The sequence below is a fragment of the Solea senegalensis genome, linkage group LG21 (assembly GCF_019176455.1).
Source record: "Solea senegalensis isolate Sse05_10M linkage group LG21, IFAPA_SoseM_1, whole genome shotgun sequence".
NCBI lineage: Eukaryota > Metazoa > Chordata > Actinopteri > Pleuronectiformes > Soleidae > Solea > Solea senegalensis.
Window position 1 is genome coordinate 791024 of NC_058040.1, and position 10260 is coordinate 801283.

Consider the following 10260-nt stretch of genomic DNA (forward strand, 5'->3'; position numbering starts at 1 on the left):
AAGTTGAGATCACAGTTGCTCAACAACAATCTGCTACTTAGCAGCAATTGATTTTATGTTATTTAATTGCACTCCAACCTCCCCCTTTTCTACATCCCCTTATTTTTTTATGTGCCTAAAAGAGCAAAGCCCTCTTTGAGATTTTAATCACTGGGCAGCACACATATCAAATACCCAGCATTCCCATTGTGAGTTTGGCACTTTGTTCCTATTTTCATGTTCATTTGTGTCTTTCAAGCTTCCTGTTGGAAGGGTCGGCAAACAAAAGCATCTTTTCACTCCTATGTTAAGTAGAATAGATTTGGAAGGAGGAAGCGTATTGAGCACAACGGTTCGTTTTAAAATGGGCCACGATTCACACCAGTCCACAGCCAATTGGTTCAGAGCTTTTTTGTGTGTGTCTGTAATTGAAAAAAAAACAACCAAAAAACAGATGATAGAGAAGTATGCTTGGCACTGAGAGAGAAGCAGATGTAGTGTTGAATTGAAGAGATAGCTCACTTTAATATAGACAGTCCTCAGTTTATGGGCTTTATCAGCACGTGGTCAGCCGGGAGAATTCTCTCTCTCTCTCCAAGTGTTGCAGCAGTCTGTCACCTGTGAGCTCAATGGACTCAGGACACCTTTTCACTAATACCACAAGGGCTGTAATCCCATTACTCTGCATACCTCATTTGAATTGTAATGCAGTCTGAACACAGGAGTTTCTGCACGGCCCGCCCCCTCTTTCCAGCCACTTTTTAAATTCAGGAGGTTCATGTGGGCTTTGTGTACTCACTGAAGGGCCACAGGGAATACACACACACACACACACTAACACACACAAACACACAGGCCTCTGTCCTGCCAAAGTGAGAGGTCTACAATATATTCCCACATATTGGGAAATGTTTCTGTTGGGAAGAAACTGAATCTGGGTTGTTATTCCACAGAACGAGGGGGGTGGGCACGCTTTCAAAGAGGAATCGCAGTAGTGCGCACACAAAGACACACACACACAGGGAGGGTTTCTTCTTGGCTGATTGCACACTAGCCTGGAATTTTCTGGAAAAATAGGGCCAAGGAGTGATAAATAAAAGATGTAATCTCCCCACGTGTGGGCTGTACCGGAGCAGGGAGGGTTTTCTCACTGCAGACCTTGAGGGAATGAATTGGCACACATTTGCTGTGTGGACTGTCCACAGCAAAGCCTCACTGTTCATCAGTGAACAGATAAAGAAGGTGATTTTTTTTTCTTTCTCTTAAGAGAAAGTACTACAGCTCCTTGAGTGTAGGCTTGAGGGCTTCTTTATTCCCCATTGGTTGATCTCACCATCTAAGTTTGTGCTGATAGAGTTGAGCCGTGAGCTGGATGAAGCTTTCGCGCCGACACCAAAGCAATAGAAGTGTGCTGCTCCTCCAAATGCACACCTTGCTGTTGGCAACTGCCCCAAAAATAAAAAATAAAGTCTCTTTGTTGGCCTGTTTTTGCCCAAAAATAACAAACTTTGTGAATGTGAGAAAATTGCGTGAGATTTTCCAGTGAAAATTGTTAATAATAGAGAAACTAACCTGTTTTGATAATGAAAACACTGGTTAGGTGTAATAACTGCAGGTTTTGCAGATCATAACCTTCACTATAATTGCTATAAGCGAACATAACAGTTAATCAAGCCAATAATTGAAAGTCTACAAGATAAGATAAAATAAGAACTTTTTTAGTTCTATCTATCTGCTATCACATTTAACACCTGGTGCAGTGAAATGTCTTGAACCATTTAAAATATTGGCAAAAAAAGTGTGCTAGGGTGCAACCAGTTCATGTCATAACAGAGACTGATCAAGGTTTACGGAGCTAAATATTTATTTAACAAGGCACAGAGAGGCAGCACCTTACAACAGATTCAACATGGAGCATCTACTGTCTCCATGACAGTAGAAAAATATTAATTATTGTGTTAGTTGACTTCAAATATACATGGGACACCTTAGTCCCGCTGAAACTGTACTAAATCAAATTTCAATCATGCCTGGTCATTCTGCGCATGTGCCATGGTTCCCAACCCCAGCTAATGCCTGTAAATAATGAAAGCCGGTTCACAGAAGAACAAAACAACAGCAAGAAAAAGCGCTGCAACATTTTTTTGGACTGACAAGGACACTTTTATTAAGGTAATGGGTGGTGCTCAATATGCTAACAATTAGCTGCATGCTAAACCGGAAACTGCCTACTACTAACAAGCTGAGTGTTTTGCCCTCTGTGGAGCAGATGCTGACACACTTAATTCAATAATCCAGTCAGAAACATGACTCTCTCTCTCTCTCTCTCAAACGTAGTCACTGTTTTCACCTATAATCAGGATTATTGACATTTGTTTTTACTTGAGGACGGGTTTCTTTTATCAGGACATTTGTAAAATTGTCCTGTGTCTATTCTAGGTCATGTTATCAATGTTGACAATTAAAACAGGGAAAACTTAATAATCAGTGTCACGTATTGCGCTATTTGGGCCCCAGCCAATGATTGTGTGTGATCGAGACTTTCATTTATTGACGTGTCAGCTGTTTATTTATCTGATTAGTTGTCAGGTACTTGTTGTCACTAAATAGTGTGTTTTCTACCTTGAGAATCAACAAATGATTGATTTCCTATCACATATTCAAGTCTTAAAAAAACAACAGCTGTAACAAGGCATTGTTTGTGATCAGCATTAGAGGCTGGGCTACTTATATTTCTGAAGTTTTATTTTAACCATAGCACTGAAAAGGCTAATAACCTCCAGTGCTGGCAGAAGAATTAGTTTGTGTCACGCCAGGGATGGCAGCAGCCCATCTCCGTTGCTGCACATCAACGCACTGGGGATGCTGATGTGTAGGTTTGAGCCGAAGTATAGGCTGCCACGACATGTTGAAGTATAGACTGCAGTGTTTACATGTGCACCCGAGCATGGTTATTTCAGTCGCAGGAGCTTCACCCGCACACGCAGTCAAAACAAGATGTTAACTCGCGTCTATATCATTACAGTTAGCAAAGAAATACGTGCTTTTCAATACATAGTGGGGAAACATAATATGATGTAATGTGTTTTTTGACTTACGCTACCTGGTTATTAGGTCACGTGGAACCTGCCTACACTTTACATGAGGTCATGAGGTTCATGGCCTTCTTGACTTAATCTCGTAAGTTTTTGTTAGGGCTGAACAATTAATCACATTTTTTTTTTAAATCATAACATGGCCTACTGCAAAATGTGTGTCAAAATGCCATTTTAGATTAAATATTGTCCTCACATTCTACAGACTGAAGAAAGTATCACACAGCAATGAAAATGAGCATAATTATGTAAAAATGATCATTCCCACTAATATTGTGAATCATATCGCAATTGCCTCGCTATTAGATATTTATTCAGGCCTTTTTGTTGTTACTCGTGAATCTGTTGTGTCAGGTTAAAAGTTAGCTGTTTAGCAGTCAGGCCTTTGTTGACTGTGAAGAAATGGGAATACTCCCTCTTCCTTCCTTTTTTTTTTTTTACTTCCCCAAACTGTGTGGAATGAAAGCAACCCAAGAGATGAAGGACCCAAGGATGCAACTAGTGATTAACATGCTCATTATTTTCTCAAGCAGTTAAAAGAACTAGGTTTTAAAATGTAAATATGTTCGATATGTAACTTTCTTATTTACTTGATAAAGTTTACCAGATGCCAAATGGTCAGAACTGCGTTTACGTCAGTGTGACAGTTATTTTGTAGGCTACGCTGAAGTGTAGAATTTAAGACTTTGTCCTCAGGTCCGTCACAGTCCTGCCGCTGCACCCGTGATCCTACGTTTCTGAGGTTTACCTCACATTTCATCATGTGATGCTCAAGCAAGTGCTCCTTTTCTGATTCTGTGGTGAGATGTGAGGTTGGCTTTGTTTGGCAGCTTTGAATAGTTTCACCACACAGTGAAATCTCACCAGGTCTCTCTGGTGCACATCTGTCATCAGTGGTATGAGATCGACCAGAGTCGAGCCAAAGCTTCACCTGTTCTGTTAAGGAACGTTTGAGTGATCATCCAGTCCTATGTAGGGGTACATCAATCTATCCATTAATTGTCTAATACTCACGATCACGAACTATTTGGAAAATAATTAATCTGTGTTTTTATAAAATAAAATAATAAAAAATAGCAGTCTAATTTCAGCTTTGTGTGCTTACATTTTGGATAAAGTGACTGCATTTCTTTTGCATAAAGAGCTAATTGGCTGAATAGTTTGCTTATTAGATGGACCTCACTTATATGTGTGACAGTAACTATTATAAAACACAATTTTGGTTGTCCACTGCTTTTATTTTGATAAAAATGAGTGAAATAATAATTTTGAGTATGTATATATTCACATTAATTTACCACAGCGGCAAAGTGCTGGAGAAGCCTGAAAAATAACCTTAAAAGTGTTTGAATTTGACCGGGGAAAAGGTGTTTGAACCATGTAAATATATATTTGAGTGGGTTTTTACTTATTTTTTCTAATTTCTGTGCTCCTCTAAGGACAGACATCATTCATCATTAGTATTAGGGAGAAACTAATCAATGCTAATCATCAAGAAAGATTATTGGACGATAAAAATAATCATTAGTTTCAGCTGTTACGTCTTTGTTAAGTGAATATCTTGCGCATGATCTGGAAGATGTCACAATGGGCTGAGAACATATTGACATTTATTACTTTTTTGCATTTTATTGACCAGAGTATTGATTTGAGTTGTTGATGAGATCGGCGCGCGCTCTTCAGCATCACAAACCTGCGAATCACAAACATTTATTCATTCAAAAGTTTAACATGGGCGGCGTGTGCCGATGTTGCGAGCATATCAAAGTACTAATCTGCATTAGCTCTCTGGCTCTCTCTCTCTCACACACACACACACACACATACACAGACTCACTGATGCTTACATGAAGCCTCAGGCGTCTTGTATACACTGATTACTGGCTGCTAGCGCTCTCTCATCTGCAATTTTATGAAGAATCAATGAATTGGTAGGAGGAATGCAGGAATGCTGAGAGTGCGCGCACATGCTCAGGCTTTTAGGCTGTTGATCAGCATTAATGGTGTATGCATAGCACCTCAATATGCTTCTGCTCTGCAAGATCGATTTTTATTGGTGCAACATCACGTACTCTTTGAGGCGAGTGCCCGCATGAGGCCAGCCTCTGGCGAAGCCTGCCACTTTGAAGTATGGTTTTCCACTACATTGACTCTACTTGTGTGGAATTATTTAAAAAATAAATAAATAAAAGGAGGAGTCTCACAGATTGAAACAGCGGTATTTGGTGTTTGTTCTACAACTGTGTGTGTTTTCCTGTAGATGTTACTGGTTTAAGTGTTCTGCCCTAGTATTTTCCTACTCCGTGTCAGATACGGCAAGGAATTTGGAAAGAAATCTGCCTGAAATTTGTAGGATTGTAACAAAGTCTGATAGTTGTATTGTTTTATAAAGTTTGGATGGTAGTTTTTAGCTTTGGAACACTGGGGACTATTTTCAGCAGCGGATTAATCCACATTTGTGGCTCTACTATGTAGTATATGGGGCAGCAGGTATGTAGTGTGTATAGGACTGCGTCAAAAAAAAAACAGTGTTTATGTTTACGGTAATTTATATTGGACTAGCATCACATCAATTGATAATCAATTACTATTCAAAAATATTTTATTTGTTTGTCTTAAGCCGTGTTTCTGTTTGGTACAGTACGGCATGTCATTCTTGTGCGTTTCCATTAGGAATAGTAACAAAATAACCAGCCCCAAAATTCAAGCTGGTCAAGCTGGAGTTTAACTGGCTCCACCCACAACAGTCAGCTGATTGGGTGACAGAAAAACCTCACCCCTCTACAACTGGTGTAAATATCCCATGGAAGTTGAGGCGAGTTTTAAATAGCACTCAAAAAAAGGAGACGATACCAGCAAACGGCAGCCAGCCATTCTTGTCTGTTGTGTCACATTCAATGTAGTCTTTAATGTCATCACGTCGGTACGACATCACGCTAAATATGTCGCTGACTTGGGCATCGGGCACAGCCCCACACCCGACCTACCATGTTCTCAGTTGAAACGCAAGCCTTTACCATTCCAAACTGTACCAGACTGTACCAAACTGAATCAACATCTTTAAAAGGTTTGGGTTTGGCCTTATAGTTCAGATGTGCACCTGGTCTCCCACCACAGCTGGCCCCCCCCCCGAATGTTTTTCCCCTCTTTCCACATCCATCCACGTCTCCCTGATCTGTATTCCTCTGCCATATATCCCTTCATCATTAACCTTCAACTGGAGGTAGAGGAGAAGCGGTGTAGCAGACAGGCAGATGGAGGAGGGGAGCAACTTGTTCTCCTCCGCCCGAGCGCAATTGTCTCGGTAAATCCTGTTTAGTTCTTATTGGCATGTAGCTTATATGACACATGTAGTATGGGCAGCTACTATTTTCATTATGGATTCATCTGTGAGATATCTTTCTCAATTTATTAGTTTGTAAAAAAAAAATCTGTGGATATTTTGATAGTCAAGTAATAGTTTGTCATCTTTTTCTGGGAAAATTGGCGTAAAATATGTTGTTTGAGCTGCTCAGTTGAATCTTCTGCTTTTCTTTGTCTTCTGTTACTTTTTACAGATTGACTTTGTTTTCCTGGTTGATCAAAAAAAACAAAAACAAGGAAATGTGACGACACTAAAACAAGCATTAAATCCAGTGTGATGTTTTGCTATGTATAGAATAAATGTTAATTCCTAGAGCTGTACTAATGAAGATGGAAGCTGACATGCAGAATATGTCTTAAATGTCTCTTTGTCATCTAATCAATTAGTATCAATAAATCAATTAATTAATATATATTTTTTTTTAAATCTTGAGGCAGTGAGTCAATGTGGTTTGGTCAAATAAAACAATATATTTCAATGAATCACTCTTCTTCACTAGTATGCCTTTTTTTGACATTTTACAGACCTAATAAGTATGTAGATGACAATATAATAGTTTTACTACGAATAAAAATGATTACTAGTCGCAGGTGCATTCAGATTTACTATCACAAGTCATACGAAACTTAACAAATTCCCACACGAGGAATTAAAAACATAGCTGCTGATTATTTTTGCTGCCGAGCAAATAAAAGATCAACACCCTCACCGCTGCACACCTTGGCCTCTCAGAGTTTGTAGAAACATTCTCTTTTCTTGGAGGCGTTTGGGGAGGTTTATTAAAGCCGGCGCTGTCATAGCAAGTCAAAGCCTGCCCCTGTCCTCACCTCTCTGAGAACCTGGGCCTCAGGAGGTGGTCTCTGCTGAGCAGCGCCCTTCGGACCTCTGCAAACAGAGCACTTTAGTTAACAGGTGAAGTGCTGGGAGCATTTCATCAGCACTTCATAAAAGCACAACTTCTCTGAAGTCACCGTGGCATCGGCAAACGCTGCGGAGAAGAGCCACTCACGATTGACATGTACAGTACGCTCAAAACAAACGGAACCATGGCATCATCCATCTCGCCATTCGCTGTTTATTTGTCTGGGATGTAAAAAAAAAAGAAGAGCAACAGGAAACTGAGTCAATAGCACTGACTTACAGAGGGATACAGAACCACCTATGGAGCCGGAGTCAGACGTACATGGTCAATGAATTGAATTTCTGCTTTGCATGTGTAATTGGACTCGGCTAACCTGTGAATGTAAACGTTGTGACTGTCACCTGGATTGAGTCGAGATGAAAGAGAGGCTACATCCAGCCTATTTCAGGCCATTTTCAGGTACACTGAACATGCACATTCTTCTCCTTTGCAGTTGTTTGCTTAGTGTCAGAAAGTAATACTAACACATATAGGTTTTTTTTATAAGACTGATGACAATGTGAAACTGAAACTCAGAGTAAATATTAAAGGAGCTTCTTGTTCACTGCTGATAGTTGAGTCACAGCTGATGGACACTAATCAGCAAATGTGGGTCGTTGTGTCCTAATTTCCAGAGGTCTCCCTTTTCAACTGTCCAGCACTTTTCAAACACAACGAGGCTCTAAACGGCGAGGGCAATGTAGACGATAGGCGTATCTGGAGCAGAATTTATGCCTTTTTAAACGAAAACAGAGTAGTATGGACAGAACCAGAGAGAGAGAGCAAAAAAGAAAAATGAGAATCAAAGTGTTTGCTGAAGGGCCTGACTGTGCTCAAGTGGTGCAGCCTGAATGAGAAGCACCAGCTTTTGTCATTGTGGATCACATGGCTCACCTTCCCAGCCCCAGTGTTAATCAGAAGCTGCTTATGAGCAATGCTCACCTTTTAATGGGAACTTAAAGGTGCCATCCATCAGACGCTGTTACCTCGTAGCTCAGTGCCAGACCATGTTTAATGAAGACTGATGGTCCTCTCCTCCCTCGTCTCTACAGGCTCCAGAAACACATATATCATAGCAGTTAGAGAAATGTACTGTATAAGGAGAACCATGTTGCTGTTAACAGTATGTACCCGCCGTGTTGGCTTGTGTCAAACCTGCAGGTATCAACTTTCACCTGGACTTATAGGACAATACAGTATGTTAACCCATAGCCTTCAATTAGGAGGGTTTATTGGCAGAAATCGACATTAGTCTCCATTGAGTGTAGTGATTTGTTTTGAGACTGTATATATTTTCAAACGCCCGCAGTTCATTCTCAAAGAAAGCTTGAAGTCACAAATCGAGCAGGTTGGCACGGCTCGACTCGACACGGTTTGGTTGGTTTTCCATCCCGTTGTTAATTCTTTTTAACTGATACAGTTTCGCCATTGCTTGCTTTGATTCTTGTGTCGGACATCTTGCTCACGCCTCTTCCTGTGACGGCACTTCTAATGACGTCACACATAGTATCGGCTCAGCTCAGCTCGCAGCTCGCTATCACTAAAGGAAAAGCAATATAACGAGGTGAGCCGGGCTAGTGGAAAAGGGGCTATGGACATGCTTGCTGGGAAGCAAGACATAGAACATATTTACAGCACAAATTTGGATTGTTTAGTGGTTTATGCTCACATAGCGGAATTCTTTCACAATTAATCACTGCATCTGCCTCTGGCTTCAGCTCGTTCCTCAGGAATCTCCTCTCTGCTTAAGTTTATCACTCTGCTGCTTGGCATGCTTTACCTTTTTAAATGGCCCATGTATCTGCAACAGCACGCAAATGATCTTGTTCTCCTGGTCCAACTGTAACTGCAGGCCATTCCCCAACCTCCAGCAGAGCATCTGACTCAGAGATGTGTTGCTGCTTTTGGGCGAGTGCCTTGATGTCTCAACGGGCACAGCATGTTAAAGTTTAGACAAGTAAAACCAGGTTTTTAAGACGCACCCGTTTGATCATGTATCCATTTTCCAAACACTTCCAGGCAAACTGTTGCACAACTCTGCTGCCACATGTGATAGATTCCCATGAATTTATGGTTTCATGGTTGTACAAATAGGTGACCGATTAAGTGATGATCCATTTATGTTTCTTCAGAAACAAAAGTGATACGAATCACTATGCTCCAGTTATGAGGAGTTTCTGCATTTTTTCTGGTTCGAGAAGTTCTACTCCCAATTCCCATTTTTATTTTTTACTCAAGATTACACCGTATTTACAAAATGACCTACGAGACAAATAAAACAATAACTATCATTAATAAATCATTAATAGTGAATCATTTTGCTTTGTGGACAAAACGAGACATTTGAGAACATCATCATTTCCAGATTTGACAAACATGATCAACATTTTTTAAGGTTTCCTGATAACGATTGATCGAGAAAATAATCGACAGATTAATCGATTATGAAAATAATCCTTAGTTGCAGCTCTACTTCAAATGAATTAACTTATTTTATATCAAAGTTCTCCACACGCCATGCTGAAATCCACCTTGGGGGTTGTAGTGCATTTGTTGCCTTTGAGTTGCTATGAGAGAACAAGATATTTTTGTTTCTGCTTGACCTTTTCATTGCTCACCTACAGAGTTTGACTCTGATTCAATCCAACCCTCAGCGTTAGCGTGTAACGTTGTACCATGACCCGTGGGAAAATTGAACGGGACTTGAGAAACGTTGATATTTCAGAACCACTGACTGTTTCACATGTTGAGTCAAACGTTCCATGACGAGTCAGCTCATATTGTCTTTACAGCTAGAATCAATATAATGAACCTTTTTGAATAAAGAAAACAATCAGCAGATAATCCGATAATGATCAAAAGTAATGACTGTGTATTTATTTGCTTAACTATCAGTTAATGTCGGGTAACCTGTTGCTCTA